The sequence below is a fragment of the Engystomops pustulosus genome, chromosome 9 (genome assembly GCF_040894005.1).
Source record: "Engystomops pustulosus chromosome 9, aEngPut4.maternal, whole genome shotgun sequence".
Lineage (NCBI taxonomy): Eukaryota > Metazoa > Chordata > Amphibia > Anura > Leptodactylidae > Engystomops > Engystomops pustulosus.
The window spans coordinates 90,580,487-90,597,867 of NC_092419.1; the positions used below are offsets into that span (position 1 = coordinate 90,580,487).

The window sequence follows — 17,381 nt, forward strand, 5'->3', positions numbered from 1 at the left end:
CGGCAAAGATGCCTGCAGCATTCAAAATTTAATAAACAGTAAAAATCACAGACACAATGGAGCAGATTTACTTACCCGGTTTATTCGCGATCCAGCGGCGCGTTCTCTGCGGTGGATTCGGGTTCGGCCGGGATTCATCAAGGTAGTTCCTCCGACGTCCACCAGGTGGCGCTGCTGCGCTGAAAAGCATCTGAACGCACTAAAGTTCACCGGGCCGGACCAAGTGAAGGTACGCGCGTCCCAAGCGACACTTTTATTGTTTTAAATGCAGCGGTTTTTCCAAATCCGTCGGGTTTTCGCTCGGCCACGCCCCCCGATTTCCGTCGCGTGCATGCCGGCGCCGATGCGCCACAATCCGATCGCGTGCGCCAAAATCCCGGGGCAATACAGGGAAAATCGGCGCAAATTGGAAATATTTGGGTAACACGTCGGGAAAACGCGAGTCGGGCCCTTAGTAAATGACCCCCAATGCCCGTCCCAAAATGCCCGATATATCAAAATATAGAAACAGTTATTGCCGGCGGTGACCTCCATAATGGAAAATTGCGGCCAATTTTCCAATTTTTCCACATTTGGAATTTTTTTCCAGTTTCTCAGTACACGACATGGAATAATAAATAATGTTAATAGAGATGTCAAATTTGTTACGCACAAAATAAGCCCTCACACAGCTCTGTAGATGGAAAAATGAAAAAGCTATGGATTTTTGAAAGTGGAGAGCAAGAAATGAGCAAAAAAAACCTGCGTCCTTAAGGGGTTAATCCTGCTTGTAATCTTGGGTTATATATGTGTTTTATTTACCCTTTGACTGTTGCTATTGTCCAGTCTGCAAGTCTTAATGAATTTACTATTGTATAACCTACCTTTAGGCCCTCGGTGACCGTTATTTTGGACACATGCTTATTTAATCCATTGTGGTCTTACTATTGTCTTTTGTGATTTTATCAGGTTTCAATAAAGTATAATATTAAAGTGATGTCTGATTAAGTTAGTTTTTGTACTGTTCAATAATTTGGTGATATCTTCTTTCATGTGCAAACTGCTTGCACAGGTATTTAAGAAGGAAATTGTGTAGGACAGGCAATACCAAGCTATACGAATGTATGTAAGCCAACGCACCCCGATAGCTATACAATCCAAACAAGACAAGAAAAAGGTGGGATGCGTACACAAGGCTAGACAGAAATAACACAAAATGTTTATTGTATAAGTAACAATTTTAAACACAATCAAGACGGGACAACAATAAATATAAAAACACTTAAAAAGTACACCAGAGGGGTGTACAAAGCTGCCAAGGGCCAAGTTGCCCTAGAAATCCCCTACTACAGTCTGCCAATAGTAGAACTACAGTAACCATAAGGACCAGAATATGAACAACCATATAGAGCTAAAGTGCAAAAAATGATGCATGAAAAGTGCAATTTGAACAATGTAACAAAGCTCTGATGCATCGATCCCTACATGCCCAACATATACAATACCATGTTGTCGTAGAAAAAGACAATAAAGCAAGGCAGGCAGGTGTAGGCAGAGAGGGGGGGGGGGTCTGCCTACGACTGTGTTACCCCCTTTGTCGGATGGTTTTAGGATAATTTTATTATTGTCTCTTAGTCTACAAAGGGCTTGTTGTTTTTGTCGGCTTAGGTTCGAATTTGTTCCATTCTTATTAAATTTAGTTTTTTGGATATCTTTAGTGACTAGTTGTACGAATGTTTCTATCATGGGATATAGTGAAAATGGTGGTGTATTTCTGGATTTAGATTTTAAGGACGTAAGGGGTGGATTAATCCCTGTTGGACAGTTTATATTTTCTTCCTCTAAATCTAAGAGGGTTTCTAATACTTTCTCATCTCTACGGTTTTCAGATTCTTCATTATCCCATTTGAGATGTTGCTTGTGCAACGCCAGCTTCCGTGCAAACAAGTTAATGTCCTTTATCCAAGTAAAGGCATCAAAAGGTGGAGTTGGGGTGAGGACAATTCTTTTCTTAATAGTCTTAGCTCATCATCATCCAGGACATAGGAGGAGATATTGATCACTAACTTGTCCTTTTCATTTAGTGTTTTTATGTCCATAGTTTCTTATTGATGACTCGTTTCCCGTTGAACCCCCACTTTTCTCGATCCCGCAGTTGCATATTCGGGACCGGTGTCCCTAAAAAAGAGATCTTGAGTGCCGTGTTTGTATTCGTAGTGACCAGAATTGAAGGATTCATTGTTGTTCCTAGGTTTGTCCCAACTGTGGTGTGCACCCCAATACTTGTGTTGGGTACTCCCGAGATTTCTACTGGCATAGATGTTTGTACATTTCCACATGCAGTTGGTTCCCTTAGTGTGGGATAGATCTGATTTACCCCTGAGTGGGTTGCAGTGTGTGGTGGTTCTGATGTACTCGGAATCGATGCTTGCGTATCCCTTATCTGTGCTTGTTGTGTGTGTACTGTTGGTGGGAATGGATTGTATGAGCATGACACAGTAGATGAGGAAAAAGACTGAGATGGCCATTGCTCTGTTTTCTTATTGGGAGCCCTTTTCGAGTGTCCACCCCTCCGATGATTGATTTTACGTTTATTTCTACCCCCTTCTCTTGATTGATTTGAGTCAATGGGGGTCATTTACTAAGGGCCCGATTCGCGTTTTCCCGACGTGTTACCCGAATATTTCCGATTTGCGCCGATTGTACCTGAATTGCCCCGGGATTTTGGCGCACGCGATTGGATTGTGGCGCATCGGCGCCGGCATGCGTGCGACGGAAATCGGGGGGCATGGCCGAACGAAAACCCGACGGATTCGGAAAAACCACCGCATTTAAAAACCGAAAAAGTGTCGCTTGGGAAGCGCTTACCTTCACCTGGTCCGAGGTGGTGCATTCCGGCGCGTTGAGATGATTTTCAGCGCAGCAGCGCCACCGGGTGGACGGCGGAGGAACTACCTTCATAAATCCCATCCGGACCCGAATCCTGTGCAGAGAACGCGCCGCTGGATCGCGAATGGGCCGGGTAAGTAAATCTGCCCCAATGTCTGAGGAGGACACTTCAGATTCTGAGATGTCAGTATTTGTAGTTGTTCTTCCCCTAAATTGATTGGGGTTTCTTTGAGCATAAATCTGACCTGCCTCAAAATCTTTTACATCCCGTATGAACTTTTTGTGTTTTCGTTCTTTTATGTCATTAGTGAGAGAAATCACATTCTTCTGTAATTTATTTTCCAGAACAGAAAATTCCGGATTTGTACTAAATATCTGGATCTCTTTGATCTCCTTATCTAGTTTCTCCTGTAGTCCAGTAGTCCTTATGGTTACTGTAGTTCTACTATTGGCAGACTGTAGTAGGGGGTTTATAGGGCAACTTGGCCCTTGGCAGCTTTGTACACCCCTCTGGTGTACTTTTTAAGTGTTTTTATATTTATTGTTGTCCCGTCTTGATTGTGTTTAAAATTGTTACTTATCCAATAACATTTTGTTATTTCTGTCTAGCCTTGTGTAAGCATCCCATCTTTTTCTTGTCTTGTTTGGATTGTACAGGTATTTAAGAAGTGTCAGCGCCACATATGTGTAACACTAAACATTTTTGTGTCGTGGCTGCACTATTCCACATGCGGTACAAATTTCGTCACTTAAATGGTCGTTCCAGTGCACAGTCGGACCGTGCACCACATTTAACATGCAAAGTCTGACAGAAGTGTTGCACACTCCATGTTGAAGGTGCACCAAAAATAAAGTTGGTGCACTCTGTTGGGGCAGTGCAGCGGGCACCAGATTCATGAAGAATCTGGTGCCCGCTGCACATAGTGCAGCTTGAAATGTTCTCAGTAAATGTGCCTCATTATGCTGTACAATGTACATCCTTCATTCTTTAGTGTGTCAGGTTGAATGCCGGGGCCCAGGCGGCAGATAGTGGACCGCATTTAAGAGCGGCATTTTGCCGCTGGTAGCACGGACTTGCCAATGGCTGGCAGGTCCATGCCACCTGTAAAATAAATTACATCGCCGCCTGTGCGCACCGCTCTGCAAGACACAGGTCAGCGTGTTGATGTCACCACGTGCCGACCTGTGTCCCTTCACAGAGCGGCAGCTGGCTGGAGAAGATGAGGGAGCTGCGTGGGAGCACTGAATGGTGAGTACAGTAGGGGGATTGCTAGAACATCCACCCATCTCTCATCACAATGTGTGTCCTCAGGACACAGATCGTGATGAGACCATGTGTAGTCACATGACCTGCCGGGGAAAGCAGTGACCCCACAGAGAGAGCTGCCTGAGTGAGGTGAGGGGGAGACATGACAGGGGCCAGGGAAGGGGGAGAACATGGGGGGCTGTGTGGGCACATTACTTACTGGGGGGCTGTGTGTGAGGACATTACTTACTGGGGGGGCTGTGTGAGGACATTACTTACTGGGGGGCTGTGTGTTAGGATATTACTTACTGGGGGGCTGTGTGAGGACATTACTTACTGGGGGGCTGTGTGGGGGACATTACTTACTGGGGGGGCTGTGTGTGAGGACATTACTTACTGGGGGGCTGTGTGAGGACATTACTTACTGGGGGGCTGTGTGAGGACATTACTTACTGGGAGGCTGTGTGAAGACATTACTTACTGGGGGGCTGTGTGAGGACATTACTTACTGGGAGGCTGTGTGAGGACATTACTTACTGGGGGGCTGTGTGTTACGACATTACTTACTGGGGGGCTGTGTGGGCACATTACTTACTGGGGGGCTGTGTGGGCACATTACTTACTGGGGGGCTGTGTGAGGACATTACTTACTGGGGGGCTATGTGGGCACATTACTTACTGGGGGGTTGTGTGAGGACATTACTTACTGGGGGGCTGTGTGGGCACATTACTTACTGGGGGGCTGTGTGAGGACATTACTTACTGGGGGGCTGTGTGTGAGGACATTACTTACTGGGGGGCTGTGTGAGGATATTACTTACTGGGGGGGCTGTGTGAGGACATTACTTTCTGGGGGGCTGTGTGTGAGGACATTACTTACTGGGGGGCTGTGTGGGCACATTACTTACTGGGGGGCTGTGTGGGCCCATTACTTACTGGGGGGCTGTGTGAGGACATTACTTACGGGGGGGCTGTGTGGGCACATTACTTACTGGGGGGCTGTGTGAGGACATTACTTACTGGGGGGCTGTGTGTGAGGACATTACTTACTGGGGGGGCTGTGTGAGGACATTACTTACTGGGGGGCTGTGTGTGAGAACATTACTTACTGGGGGGCTGTGTGGGCACATTACTTACTGGGGGGGCTGTATGAGGACATTACTTACTGGGGGGCTGTGTGTGAGGACATTATTTACTGGGGGGCTGTGTGAGGATATTACTTACTGGGGGGGGCTGTGTGAGGACATTACTTTCTGGGGGGCTGTGTGTGAGGACATTACTTACTGGGGGGCTGTGTGGGCACATTACTTACTGGAGGGCTGTGTGGGCCCATTACTTACTGGGGGGCTGTGTGAGGACATTACTTACGGGGGGGCTGTGTGGGCACATTACTTACTGGGGGGCTGTGTGAGGACATTACTTACTGGGGGGCTGTGTGTGAGGACATTACTTACTGGGGGGGCTGTATGAGGACATTACTTACTGGGGGGCTGTGTGAGGACATTACTTACTGGGGGGGGGCTGTGTGTGAGGACATTACTTACTGGGGGGCTGTGTGTGAGGACATTACTTACTGGGGGGGGCTGTGTGAGGACATTACTTACTGGGGGGCTGTGTGAGGACATTACTTACTGGGGGGGCTGTGTGTGAGGACATTACTTACTGAGGGGCTGTGTGAGGACATTACTTACTGGGGGGCTGTGTGAGGACATTACTTACTGGGGGGCTGTGGGACACATTACATTGGGGTAGCTGTGGGGGAAATTTCGGGGGGTTGTGTGGGGGACATTTCTGGGGGTAATTATGTGGGGCACGTATACAGTTGAGACTGTGTACGGGTGGGGAGCTGAGACTGTATCCAGGGGGGTAGCTGAGGCCGTATATACAGGGGGGTAGAGGAGAGGCCATGTACACAGGGGGGGGGGGGGGGTAGCGAGGCTATGTATACAAGGGGGGGGGGGTGGCTGTTCATTAATTGGGGAGGCTAAATTGGGGAACCTAATTGAATTGCTCTTTATGCTCTAATTTGGGTGACTAAAGGATGTTTTATGTTGGGAATAGTTTGTTCAGTCATGTTGTGAGGATAATATATATTGGAATCACAATCTATTATACTGTAAGTGACTGTGGTATTTTTAGGGGCGCCATGGGGAGTTGTGCTGCATGGAGTTGAAGACCGTTCTTTGTGAATTCAGAGGAAAACCAAAGCCGGAAGAAAGCGTAAAGAAGTACCCTTCCGGATGGAGTAGATGGGCACCTGTAAGGTACTAGAGGTCACTAATATCTGTGACTATTGACTACTAGTGTGTAAGGTAGCATCACCAGGCGCCCACACGCTTGCACGTGAGCGGGGGGGGGGGGGGGCAGCATTTTCAAGATTCGCCTCAGGCAGCAAAAAAGCTAGAATCAGCCCTGCCGGGGCCCCTTAACACTGCGGGCCCCATAGCAGCTGCTATGGCTGCTATCACTGTAGTTATGCCCCTGAGTGTATGTGTGTATATGTTTGGAGTTTATTTATGGCATTTGTGTATTCCAAAGTTTCATTTGTGACACGGGAAGGATCAGCAAAGTTTAGGTATATGGGGCTCAATTCCTAATTTTGCATTGGGGCCCCTTGGAGTATTGTGGCACCACTGACCATCCTAATGGTACAACCTCTATATACAAGCAGTGTACATACAATGAGAGCATTAGTACTAGAAGCATTAAGTGTGTACAAACAGAGATATCAGATACAAGGAAATTGAGTTTTATTTTTCACAATATATGATCATTCATTTAACAATCTCATAACATTGCAAGTCAATAACAATCAAGGTCCAACCCTCGTTGACTCACATTGATTATTACTTATAGGAGGACAACATTCCACAGCATTGTTCAGAGATTACCATCACTCAAATCACATTATGGTTCAGGGATAAAATATCACCATATTATCAAACTCTATCAGTCTGGTGGTTCAATTTTACTTATTTCTCTATCCAAATTAATAATTTAACAGAATGTTATGGAAACTGTGGACACATCCACAGGTTGTGGCATCTACATCTTGCCCATAGGACGTAGAGGAGTCATAGAGGAGAATAGACTGGGATCATAAGGCTTGTATAAGCTGTCAGCCCATCCAGATACTAATAGAGTTAGTGATACTGTATATTGTTATTGGCTATTTCTTTTGTTGGTTACGCTGGGGGAGGGAGGGGAATTTGGCCTGGGCTGTTTATATCACAACTACTGTCATGTATTATGTTGTGTATCTCATGATGTAATACTGTACTGCATTATTACCTAAAGTTTGTGCCGCCAAAATGTTAATAAAATTTTTATTAAAAATAAAGCTGTGGAAAAATCCACTAAAAAGTGCCCATGTTACTGATATGTTTTTGTACGTATAGTTCGCCCCTGAGTGCATATACACCGCACATCCACTACATGTCTAGGGTCTGGTGATATCACCGTCCGCTAAGACTCTGGTAGAGGAGTCCAGCACCAGGGAGGCCCATTCTAATGGAGACAATGTCCTCCGCCCATTTCCCAACATTGAGGGGCCACTCAAAGAAAAGGGCAGTCGAGCCGGAGCTGCAGACGGTTGTCTCCATCCTGTACTGCATATCAGATTTTTGGTCTTGTCCATCAGCCAATGTAAGATTCATGGCTTATCAGAATGTTATGTGCATATATTATGTAGTGTATCTCATATGTGTTACTGTACTTCATTATTGCCTATGTGCACCCAAAAATGTTAATAAAACTGTTTATAAAAACTAGTTTTCGAATTCTGATCCTACAACTACTCATTGGCTGGTATCACTATTTGCATGAGTATATAATGGGCGATGTGTGGCCATATTGTCATTGGTTATTCCTTTTGTTGGTTACGCTGGGGGAGGGAGGAGGATTTGGCCTGGACTGTTTGTATCACAACTACTGTCATGTATTATGTTCTGTATGTCATGATGTAATACTGTACTGCATTACTGCCTATGAGCCACCAAAAATGTTAATAAAATTGTGTATTAAAAAAAAAGCTGTGGACACGTCTAAGTAAAAAGTGCCCATGTTACTGATATGTTGTTGTACGTATAGTTCGCCCCTGAGTGCATATACACCGCACATCCACTACATGTCTAGGGTCTGGTGATATCACCGTCCGCTAAGACTCTGGTAGAGGAGTCCAGCACCAGGGAGGCCCATTCTAATGGAGACAATGTCCTCCGCCCATTTCCCAACATTGAGGGGCCACTCAAAGAAAAGGGCAGTCGAGCCGGAGCTGCAGACGGTTGTCTCCATCCTGTACTACATATCAGATTTTTGGTCTTGTCCATCAGCCAATGTAGAATTCATGGCTTATCAGAATGTTATGTGCATATATTATGTAGTGTATGTCATTATGTGTTACTGTATTTCATTATCGCCTATGTGCACCCAAAAATGTTAATAAAATTTTTTTATAAAATCTACTTTTTGGATTCTGATCCTAAAACATGTCATTGGCCAGTATCACTATTTGCATGAGTATATAATGGGCGATGTGTGGCCATATTGTTATTGGTTATTGTTTTTGTTGGTTACGCTGGGGGAGGGGGAGGGATTTGGCCTGGACTGTTTGTATCACAACTACTGTGCATGTATCATGTTCTGTATGTCATTATGTGTTACTGTACTGCATTATTGTCTATGTGCCGCCAAAAATGTAAAAAAAAATGTTTATTAAAAAGAAAGCTGTGGACACGTCTAAGTAAAAAGTGACCATGTTACTGATATGTTGTTGTACGTATAGTTCGCCCCTGAGTGCATATACACCGCACATCCACTACATGTCTAGGGTCTGGTGATATCACCGTCCGCTAAGACTCTGGTAGAGGAGTCCAGCACCAGGGAGGCCCATTCTAATGGAGACAATGTCCTCCGCCCATTTCCCAACATTGAGGGGCCACTCAAAGAAAAGGGCAGTCGAGCCGGAGCCGCAGACGGTTGTCTCCATCCTGTACTACATATCAGATTTTTGATCTTGTCCATCAGCTAATGTAGAAATCATGGCTTATCAGAATGTTATGTGCATATATTATGTAGTGTATGTCATTATGTGTTACTGTACTTTATTATTACTATGTGCACCCAAAAATGTTAATAAAATTGTTTATAAAAATTGTTTTTTGGATTCTGATCCTAAAACATGTCATTGGTTGGTATCACTATCTGCATGAGTATATAATGGGCGATGTGTGGCCATATTGTTATTGGTTATTGCTTTTGTTGGTTACGCTACGAGAGGGAGGAGGATTTGGCTTGGGCGTTTGTATCACAACTACTGTACATGTATTATGTTGTGTATCTCATGATGTAATATTGTACTTCATTATTACCTAAAGTTTGTGCCGCCAAAATGTTAATAAAATTTTTATTAAAAAAAAAGCTGTGGACACATCCAAGTAAAAAAGTGACCATGTTACTGATATGTTATTGTACGTATAGTTCGCCCCTGAGTGCATATACACCGCACATCCACTACATGTCTAGGGTCTGGTGATATCACCGTCCACTAAGACTCTGGTAGAGGAGTCCAGCACCAGGGAGGCCCATTCTAATGGAGACAATGTCCTCCGCCCATTTCCGAATATTGAGGGGCCACTCAAAGAAAAGGGCAGTCGAGCCGGAGCTGCAGACGGTTGTCTCCATCCTGTACTGCATATCAGATTTTTGGTCTCGTCCATCAGCTAATGTACAATTCATGATATAACAAAATGTTATTTGAACTGTGGAACTTGTTTCCTTTCTTTTGCATTCTAAATTGAGAACTTGTCGTTGGTCAGTATCGCTATGTGTATTAGTATGTGGATGGGCGATGTGTTACCATACTGTTATTGGTTAATCTGTGTGTTGGTTATGCTGGGGGAGGGTTCCTAGGCTGTTTTCACCACAACTGTGCATATACCATGTTCTGTATCACATTATATAATACATTGTTGAGATCTGGAAAACTTTAATAAGGGCATTAAAACTTTTTTGAACAATAGAACCAACAATATAGAGCAATTCTCAGGTGCAAGTGCTGTGCCCCCTCCATACTGAATATACCTGAAGCCCAACTCTCCTTGCCTTTCCCTGCTTTTCCACCTCACACCATCACCTAGTGAATGTCCATGTGAGGGGAAAATGGAGGGCAGAAAAATGGACAAAGGGAAATTAACTTTGTCGATTAAAGGGGTTGTCCAATGAAAGAAAATTTCAGTAAACAATTGATATTGTTTGTGTAATGAAAAAGTATAAAATTTTCCATGATAATTTCTGTATGAATTATTCATGGTTTTCAAGATCTCTACTGGCTGCCATTTAACAGGAAGCATTATTATGTAACTCATGTGGATAAACATCGGTCATGTGATACACAGGTGCCTGACATGACCATGGACCGGAGTAAACAATGAAGCTTCCTAATGAATTACATTAAACAGACAGCAAGACGAGATCTTAAAAACCACAAAGAACTGATACAAATTATATTGGAAAATTGTATATATTTTCATTAACCAAACAATATTAATTATTTGCTGAAATTTGCTTAAAGGATACCTAGCACAAGTTAAACTGAATACATTTACTGGTCGGCCTTTTTTTGCGCACTCCAGAACATATCTTTATTAGTCCTGAAACACTAAAATTGATTGCATTAAGAAATCGACTTTATACAATATGCTAATTAGCAGCGGACGCTCCTGTGGATGTCACACATGCGGCCTGGAGCTCTTTTAGTTCCTAATTATGCACATGTAATGCATGCTATCATGTCTACCCACTCCTGTCCCCCTCCCCGAGAGACGTAATATCACATGCGCTGTCCTTCCTGAGAACTGGGTAACGTCACTGGCTCTCGGGGAATGGGGTTAGTAGATAACATGCAGTAGGCGTGCATAATTAGCAACTGATAGAGTGCCAGGTCACTTGTGTGATGTCCACAGGAGCCCACCACTAATTTGCATAGTTTGAAAAGTCAAATTTTTTTTTTCGTAATAAAAGTGTTTCGGGACTAATCAAGATATGTTCTGGAGTGCATTAGAAAAGGCCGACCAGTAAGTGTATTTAGCTTAAATCGTGTCTACCTGAGTGGTGGATTTCCTTCAAAGTGGACAACCATTTTAAAGTACAGAGCAAACTATCTGCACCTTCAAGTGCCACGCATTGTGGTTCTGATGAGTTGTGTTTCAGCTCATAGTCATGGAGGAGGTGGCACAGCTGCTGAGAACACCTTTCTGACAGGGTATGATTTGAGTAGGGTAATCTCTAAAAATACTCATGTAATTCTTTTTCATCGTTGTGGAGTCTTTGCTTTCCTTTGGGCCCATGGCAGAAATTCTGGATTCTGGCTTCAGTTTGGTCGGATCAGGTTTGCAGGTCTTCAGTGATGAGGGGAGTCTTGAAGGTCTTGTGCAGGTCTTCAGTGATGAGGGGAGTCTTGAAGGTCTTGTGCAGGTCTTCAGTGATGAGGGGAGTCTTGAAGGTCTTGTGCAGGTCTTCAGTGATGAGGGGAGTCTTGAAGGTCTTGTGCAGGTCTTCAGTGATGAGGGGAGTCTTGAAGGTCTTGTGCAGGTCCTCAGTGATGAGGGGAGTCTTGAAGGTCTTGTGCAGGTCTTCAGTGATGAGGGGAGTCTTGAAGGTCTTGTGCAGGTCTTCAGTGATGAGGGGAGTCTTGAAGGTCTTGTGTGGATCAGGTTCAGGTTTGCAGTTCTTCGGTGATGCGTGGAGCCGAGAATGTCATGTGCAGGTTTTCAGGGATGAAGATCTTGTGCAGGTCTACAGGACAATAGTAATGATCTGTGAATAAATAATTTAGAATAACTTATGATACACATCAAAGTCTCAGCCACAATTTAAAACAGGTAAGTTAGATTTTCCCTTTTCACCCTGAGGCTGGTGACACCGGTACCGCTTTGTCTGCGTTTGCAAACGCAAACAAAGCTGCACCCTCCGGGGCCTGCGGCCTGATCGCATCAGCGTTTCTATAGAAACACCTGCGATCGGGAACGAGCCGCCGGTGTTTTGCGTTAATTAAATGCAAAACACCGGCCGCTTGTTCCCAATCGCATGTGTTTCCATAGAAACGGCGATGTGAACGGGCCGTGGGCCGCCCCGGAGGGTGCAGCTTTGTCTGCGTTTGCAAATGCAGACAAAGCAGTACCTGTGGCACCAGTCTTAGACCTCACGCACACAACCGTAATGGGGGCCGTGACCTAGATCTACAATTTGTGGCCAGATCAGGACCCTATAGACATCTATGGCACTCAATCACCATGCAGTAAGTACACTGTGGGGCTTATTTACTAAGGGTCCGCGGACACACTTCCATTGGAAATTCCGTTGGATTGTGCTGCTGGAACAGGTATTTTACCGGGGATTGTATCACACGCAATCGGATCTTGGCGCAGTCGCGCCGGCTTTCATGCGAAAGAAATTGGGGGCGGGCCGTTGTACGATCTGACTGATTTGGACTGAGCGCAGGATTTAACTTTAAAATTGTGTTGCAATACATGCACTTACATGCACCGGGAAGAAGAAGGTTAACTCCGTCGGACCTGAGCGGGGAAGCGACACATGCAGGATATCTGGCGCACGATTTTAGTGAATCGCAGCAGAGTGCATTCTGGACAGAAAATGCACTTTCGGGGTTCGCGACAGGACAGGAAAGTAAATGTGCCCCTGTCCTGCACCATGACCTGGCCAATGGGCTTTCTATGGAGAGGGGAGGAGTGAGAAGCGCTCAAACCCCCTAAAATGCATTTTAAATCACAATTCAATCACATCTTGTGCACATGTTTTTATGCTGCATTCACATTATGTGTTTCCATCGCGTTGCAGCAACACATCTAAAAATACTTTTTACTATACATTAATACTGATGTGTTTTGAGATCTATGTTACCTGACGGATGTTTTGTGCCTTTCAAAACGCAATGAAAACGCATTCTATGAACGTAACCTTAGAATATACAGGTAACATTTCCATGTAGCAGTAGGTGGGCCCCAGAATCTATTTCACTAGTGGGCCCTAGGACCTCCCGTCCGCCCCTAAATGGCACCTTTTCTACTAGGCATCTGCACTGTATTCATAGCCATACCCGCCACTGTCGCAGCAGCAATGTGCCCTTACCCACTCCCACTTGTAGTGGCTCCCCACTCTTATATTGCTTTTAGCAGCATTGTGCCCGTACCCACTGATCCCTGCTAGCACCAAGACACTACCACCTATGGCAATGGGACTGTGTTCTTACCCTCCCCTCCCCCATTGGCAGCGGCTGTGTCCCCCATACAGTATGTAGCAGCAGTGTCCCCCCATAATCCCCCCATCTAATGGCTCCTCACAACATAGAACATCCTATTTACAATGGATAAAACATATAAGTGACCTGTGAATTATTCTTCCTCTTTAGTTGATGTCTTCTCGGTCCTTTTCTGGTCTCATGTGGCTCCTGTAGACGTCCTATGGTCGCAGCACCTCTGGCTGGTCGGCCCCCACTGACTGTGCGCTGGAGTTTTTCCCCAAATTGGGTGGCAGGCCTGTACCATCCGGCTCTTGATTGGTTGCTGTGGGGGGAATATGGCGGCACAATCTTGTTTGCAATTGTTTGGCTCCAGGTGGCTGTGACATCATAACCAAGACAATTCCATTGGGCACAGTTGTATAACACTGCTCCTGATTGGTCACTTTCAGCATAATCTTCCTTTTGATTGGTCAATTTCAAGTGGGAGGGGCTTCATCATCTTGTCTCTAATTGGTTAGTTTTAGGTGATAGTTTCCTTCTGATGGTTTCAAGCAGCAGGGGCTATGATGCTGAGGGGATATGACCACTGCATTATTTTGCTATCAGTGAAGAAGTTACTGATAAATAGCATCAAAATAAAGACGTGTATCAGAAGTGCGTGACAGAATACTTTTTCAGTTCCCCATGGCAACCAATCAGAGCTCAGCTCTCAGTTTATAAACTGCTGTTGCAAAATGAAAGCTGAGTGCTGATTGGTTTCCGTGAGCAACCAGAACAGTTTTACTCTCAGACACCTTTGTTATATCTGAAATGTTGCAGTCAGTTTTCTAATCCTGGAGGCTGATTGGACATTATCCCCATCTTGTATCGTTACTTCCCCTGCCATCCATGCCCAGTGACGTGCCAACACATCTATACAATACTCTGCATATTGGGGAGTGTTTATCAGGGCTTGTGCGGCCAGGAATTGCCCCTATTTCCCCCTCATGTCACCTCCACACTTAGGGGTTAATAATAATAATTATTATGTTTGTATTAGGGATTATTTTTAATTGGGTAAATCTATGTTGATGCCAGGGTCTCACCAGCAAAAATATTGTACTGTGCAGCGCAAATTATCTGCCAGCAATCATAACCAGACTCCAGTGGGATTTGGTGTAAATTTAGGATTAGGCCTCATATACATAAATCCATCCCCATCCTGCACATTATGCTTCAGAGTACGAAATATACAGACACAAGGCACATTTACCACATGTGTCTGGGGTAAAACTATCAACCAATGGCAGCTCAGTTTTTATATATCATAAACAGCTGTGGGAAAATGAAAGCTGAGCTCTGATTGGTTGCCATGGCCAACTAGAGAAGTTCTTCTCTCAGTCACTTATGATAAATCTCACATACACTTTATATGCACAACATACATACACAATAGGGGTCATTTACTAAGGGCCCGATTCGCGTTTTCCCGACGTGTTACCCGAATATTTCCGATTTGCGCCGATTTTCCTTGTATTGCCCCGGGATTTTGGCGCACGCAATCAGATTGTGGCGCATCGGCGCTGGCTTGCATGCAATAGAAATGGGGGGTGTGGCCGTCAGACAACCTGATGGATTCAGACTAAGCGCAAGATTTAACATTTAGAATTGTGTCACAAGACACGCACTTACATGCACCGGGAAGAAGAAGGTGAACTCCAGCGGACCTCAGCGGGGAAGCGACAGGTGCAGAAACTCGGGTACACGATCTTCAAGAATCGCGCCGGACTTCATCCTCGTTGGACCGTCAGAATCGGGGATCGCAAGAGGACCAGTTATGTAAATTTGCCCCATTGTATTCACAACAATTAAACACACCATATATATGCTGCACTCATTTTTAATGATCAGGGGCACATTCACTAAGGGTCTGCGGAACGCATTTCTGTCGGGTTTCCAGAACTTTTCCGTTTCGCGACGCATTTAACTGGGGTTTTTGGCGCACGTGATCGGAATTTGGCCGGACAGGACCGGGTAAGTAAATGTGCCCCATTATGTACATATTACACACAGTATAATATATCTGTAATAATCTATAATATATACAAAGCAATGAGTTTATTACACGTAAAAATTTACCAAAAGCTAATACACTGCAGGGACTGTACCGTACATAACTACATGGCCCCAATAACTACAACACCCTCTATATAAATCACTCACTATATAAATCAGTCGCAGCTCTGTATTAGACCGCTCCATCTTGGTCTTCATCCTTGCAGACCCCTCACATCCTTCGTTGAAGAACCACTTCTCCATGATTAATGGTGATGAATTTTCAGCTCCTTTCACACATTTCACACTTACAGTGTAATGACCCTAATTATATTAAAATATAGCACCAGCAGGGGTGTCGCTAGGTCAAAAAATTCGGGGCTCGTGCCGAAGCCCCGGATCTCCCCAGATCAGCAGGTCACTGGTCCCGCTGTCCGGGGAAATTTTTTCATTCTCATCCCTATCTGTGTCATCAGGACACAGATAGAGATGGATAGTGTGATGGTGCAGGGAGCTGTCAGCTCCCTGCAGCACTACACTGAGCAGGAGACGCGATAATGTGACTACATTGCGTCTCCTGCTTCATGCAGCTCAATACAGCAGCCGGCAGCAGGAGACGCGATGTGATGACATCACCGCCGATCGTCCTGCACTGAAGACAGAAAGGACACGAAGGGAAGACAGGTGAGTATTAGTGATTTTTTTTTTTTTTAATTAGTAAACAGTGTGGGCATTTCTTTATAAAGGGCTTACTGTGAACAGCGGGCATTATGTGGACTGGGAGCATTACTTTATATGGGGACATTACTGTGAATAGGGGGCATTATGTGGACTGAGGGTATTACTTTATATGAGAGCATTACTGTAGACTGGGGACATTACTTTATAAGCGGGCATTATTATGGACTGGGGGCATTATTATGGACTTGGGGAATTACTATGGACTAGGAACATTACTTTATAAAGGGAGCATTTCTATACAAAGGGGCTATTACTGTGGACTGTAAGCATTTCTATATAAAGGGGGTATTACTGTGGACTGGAAGCATTTTATTATAAAGGGGAAATTACTGTGGAAAGGGGGCTTTACTTTATTAGGGGGGCATTTTTTTATAGAGGGGGCATTTTTGGACTGGGGGGCATTAATGTAGAGCGTGGGTAATACTGTGGCCTGCAGGGAATTACTGTGGGCATTTTACGTTGACTGTGGGCAATAATCCGGGCATTACTGGGGAGTTTGGGGGCATCACTAAGGAATGTGGACTTATTTAGAGGGAAGGCACTTTTAGGTAGGGGTTCCTTTCTGTGGGCAATGTGAGGACAGGAGCCACAATCGGGGAAGAGGAATTATTAGGAAGGAGCATCCAATTGGGCAGGGGGCCACAATTATGGGGTGTAAAGTATAGGGTCTTTGAGGGGGCATTCTTTAGTATAAGAAGTCACAGTATGAGGGAATTAGTGGGGTATTATTGGGTGGGTGGCACAATGGGTGTCATTATTAAGTAGAAGTGACACAACAGAGAGGGATAATGTAATGTATGGGACCATATACCAGGATATTAGACTGTTCATTATCAAATGTGGCTAATGCACAGTGTCTAAACGTGAATGTGGAGTTTAATGCTCGTGGGTCATTACTATGTTTCGAAGCCAAAATCAGGACAGTATACTGCCACAATGCCCCGCATTATAAATTGTGAGGGCCACACTGAGGGAAGGGGGTATTATACAGCTCAGGAATCGTAAAGAGGCCTTTTTATGGTGTAGGGCCTGGAATGGGGGGAATTTTACAGCGTGTTATACTAGGAAGCATTATTTGTAAACTGGTACTTAAAAATACTGTTACAGAGTTTTAGGGGCAGCAGCAGGATGACACTGTGGGGGACCGACATGTAGGGACAAGAGGAAACTGAATAACATAAGATGTGTTTGTGGTAAACCACACAGGGAGGGCATGTTGCTGAAAGTGGAGAT

The 17,381-nt window shown here is 44.8% G+C and overlaps 1 long non-coding RNA gene across 1 annotated transcript; it reads right to left on the reverse strand.

Annotated features, from left to right (window-relative positions):
* Nucleotides 1-6,842: 6,842 nt before the first annotated feature.
* On the reverse strand, nucleotides 6,843-14,043 carry LOC140077293 (uncharacterized). Its single transcript, XR_011849754.1, has 2 exons — nucleotides 13,518-14,043; nucleotides 6,843-11,929 (listed from the first exon to the last, which is right to left on the reverse strand). It is a non-coding gene; the product is annotated as an uncharacterized lncRNA (long non-coding RNA).
* Nucleotides 14,044-17,381: the final 3,338 nt, after the last annotated feature.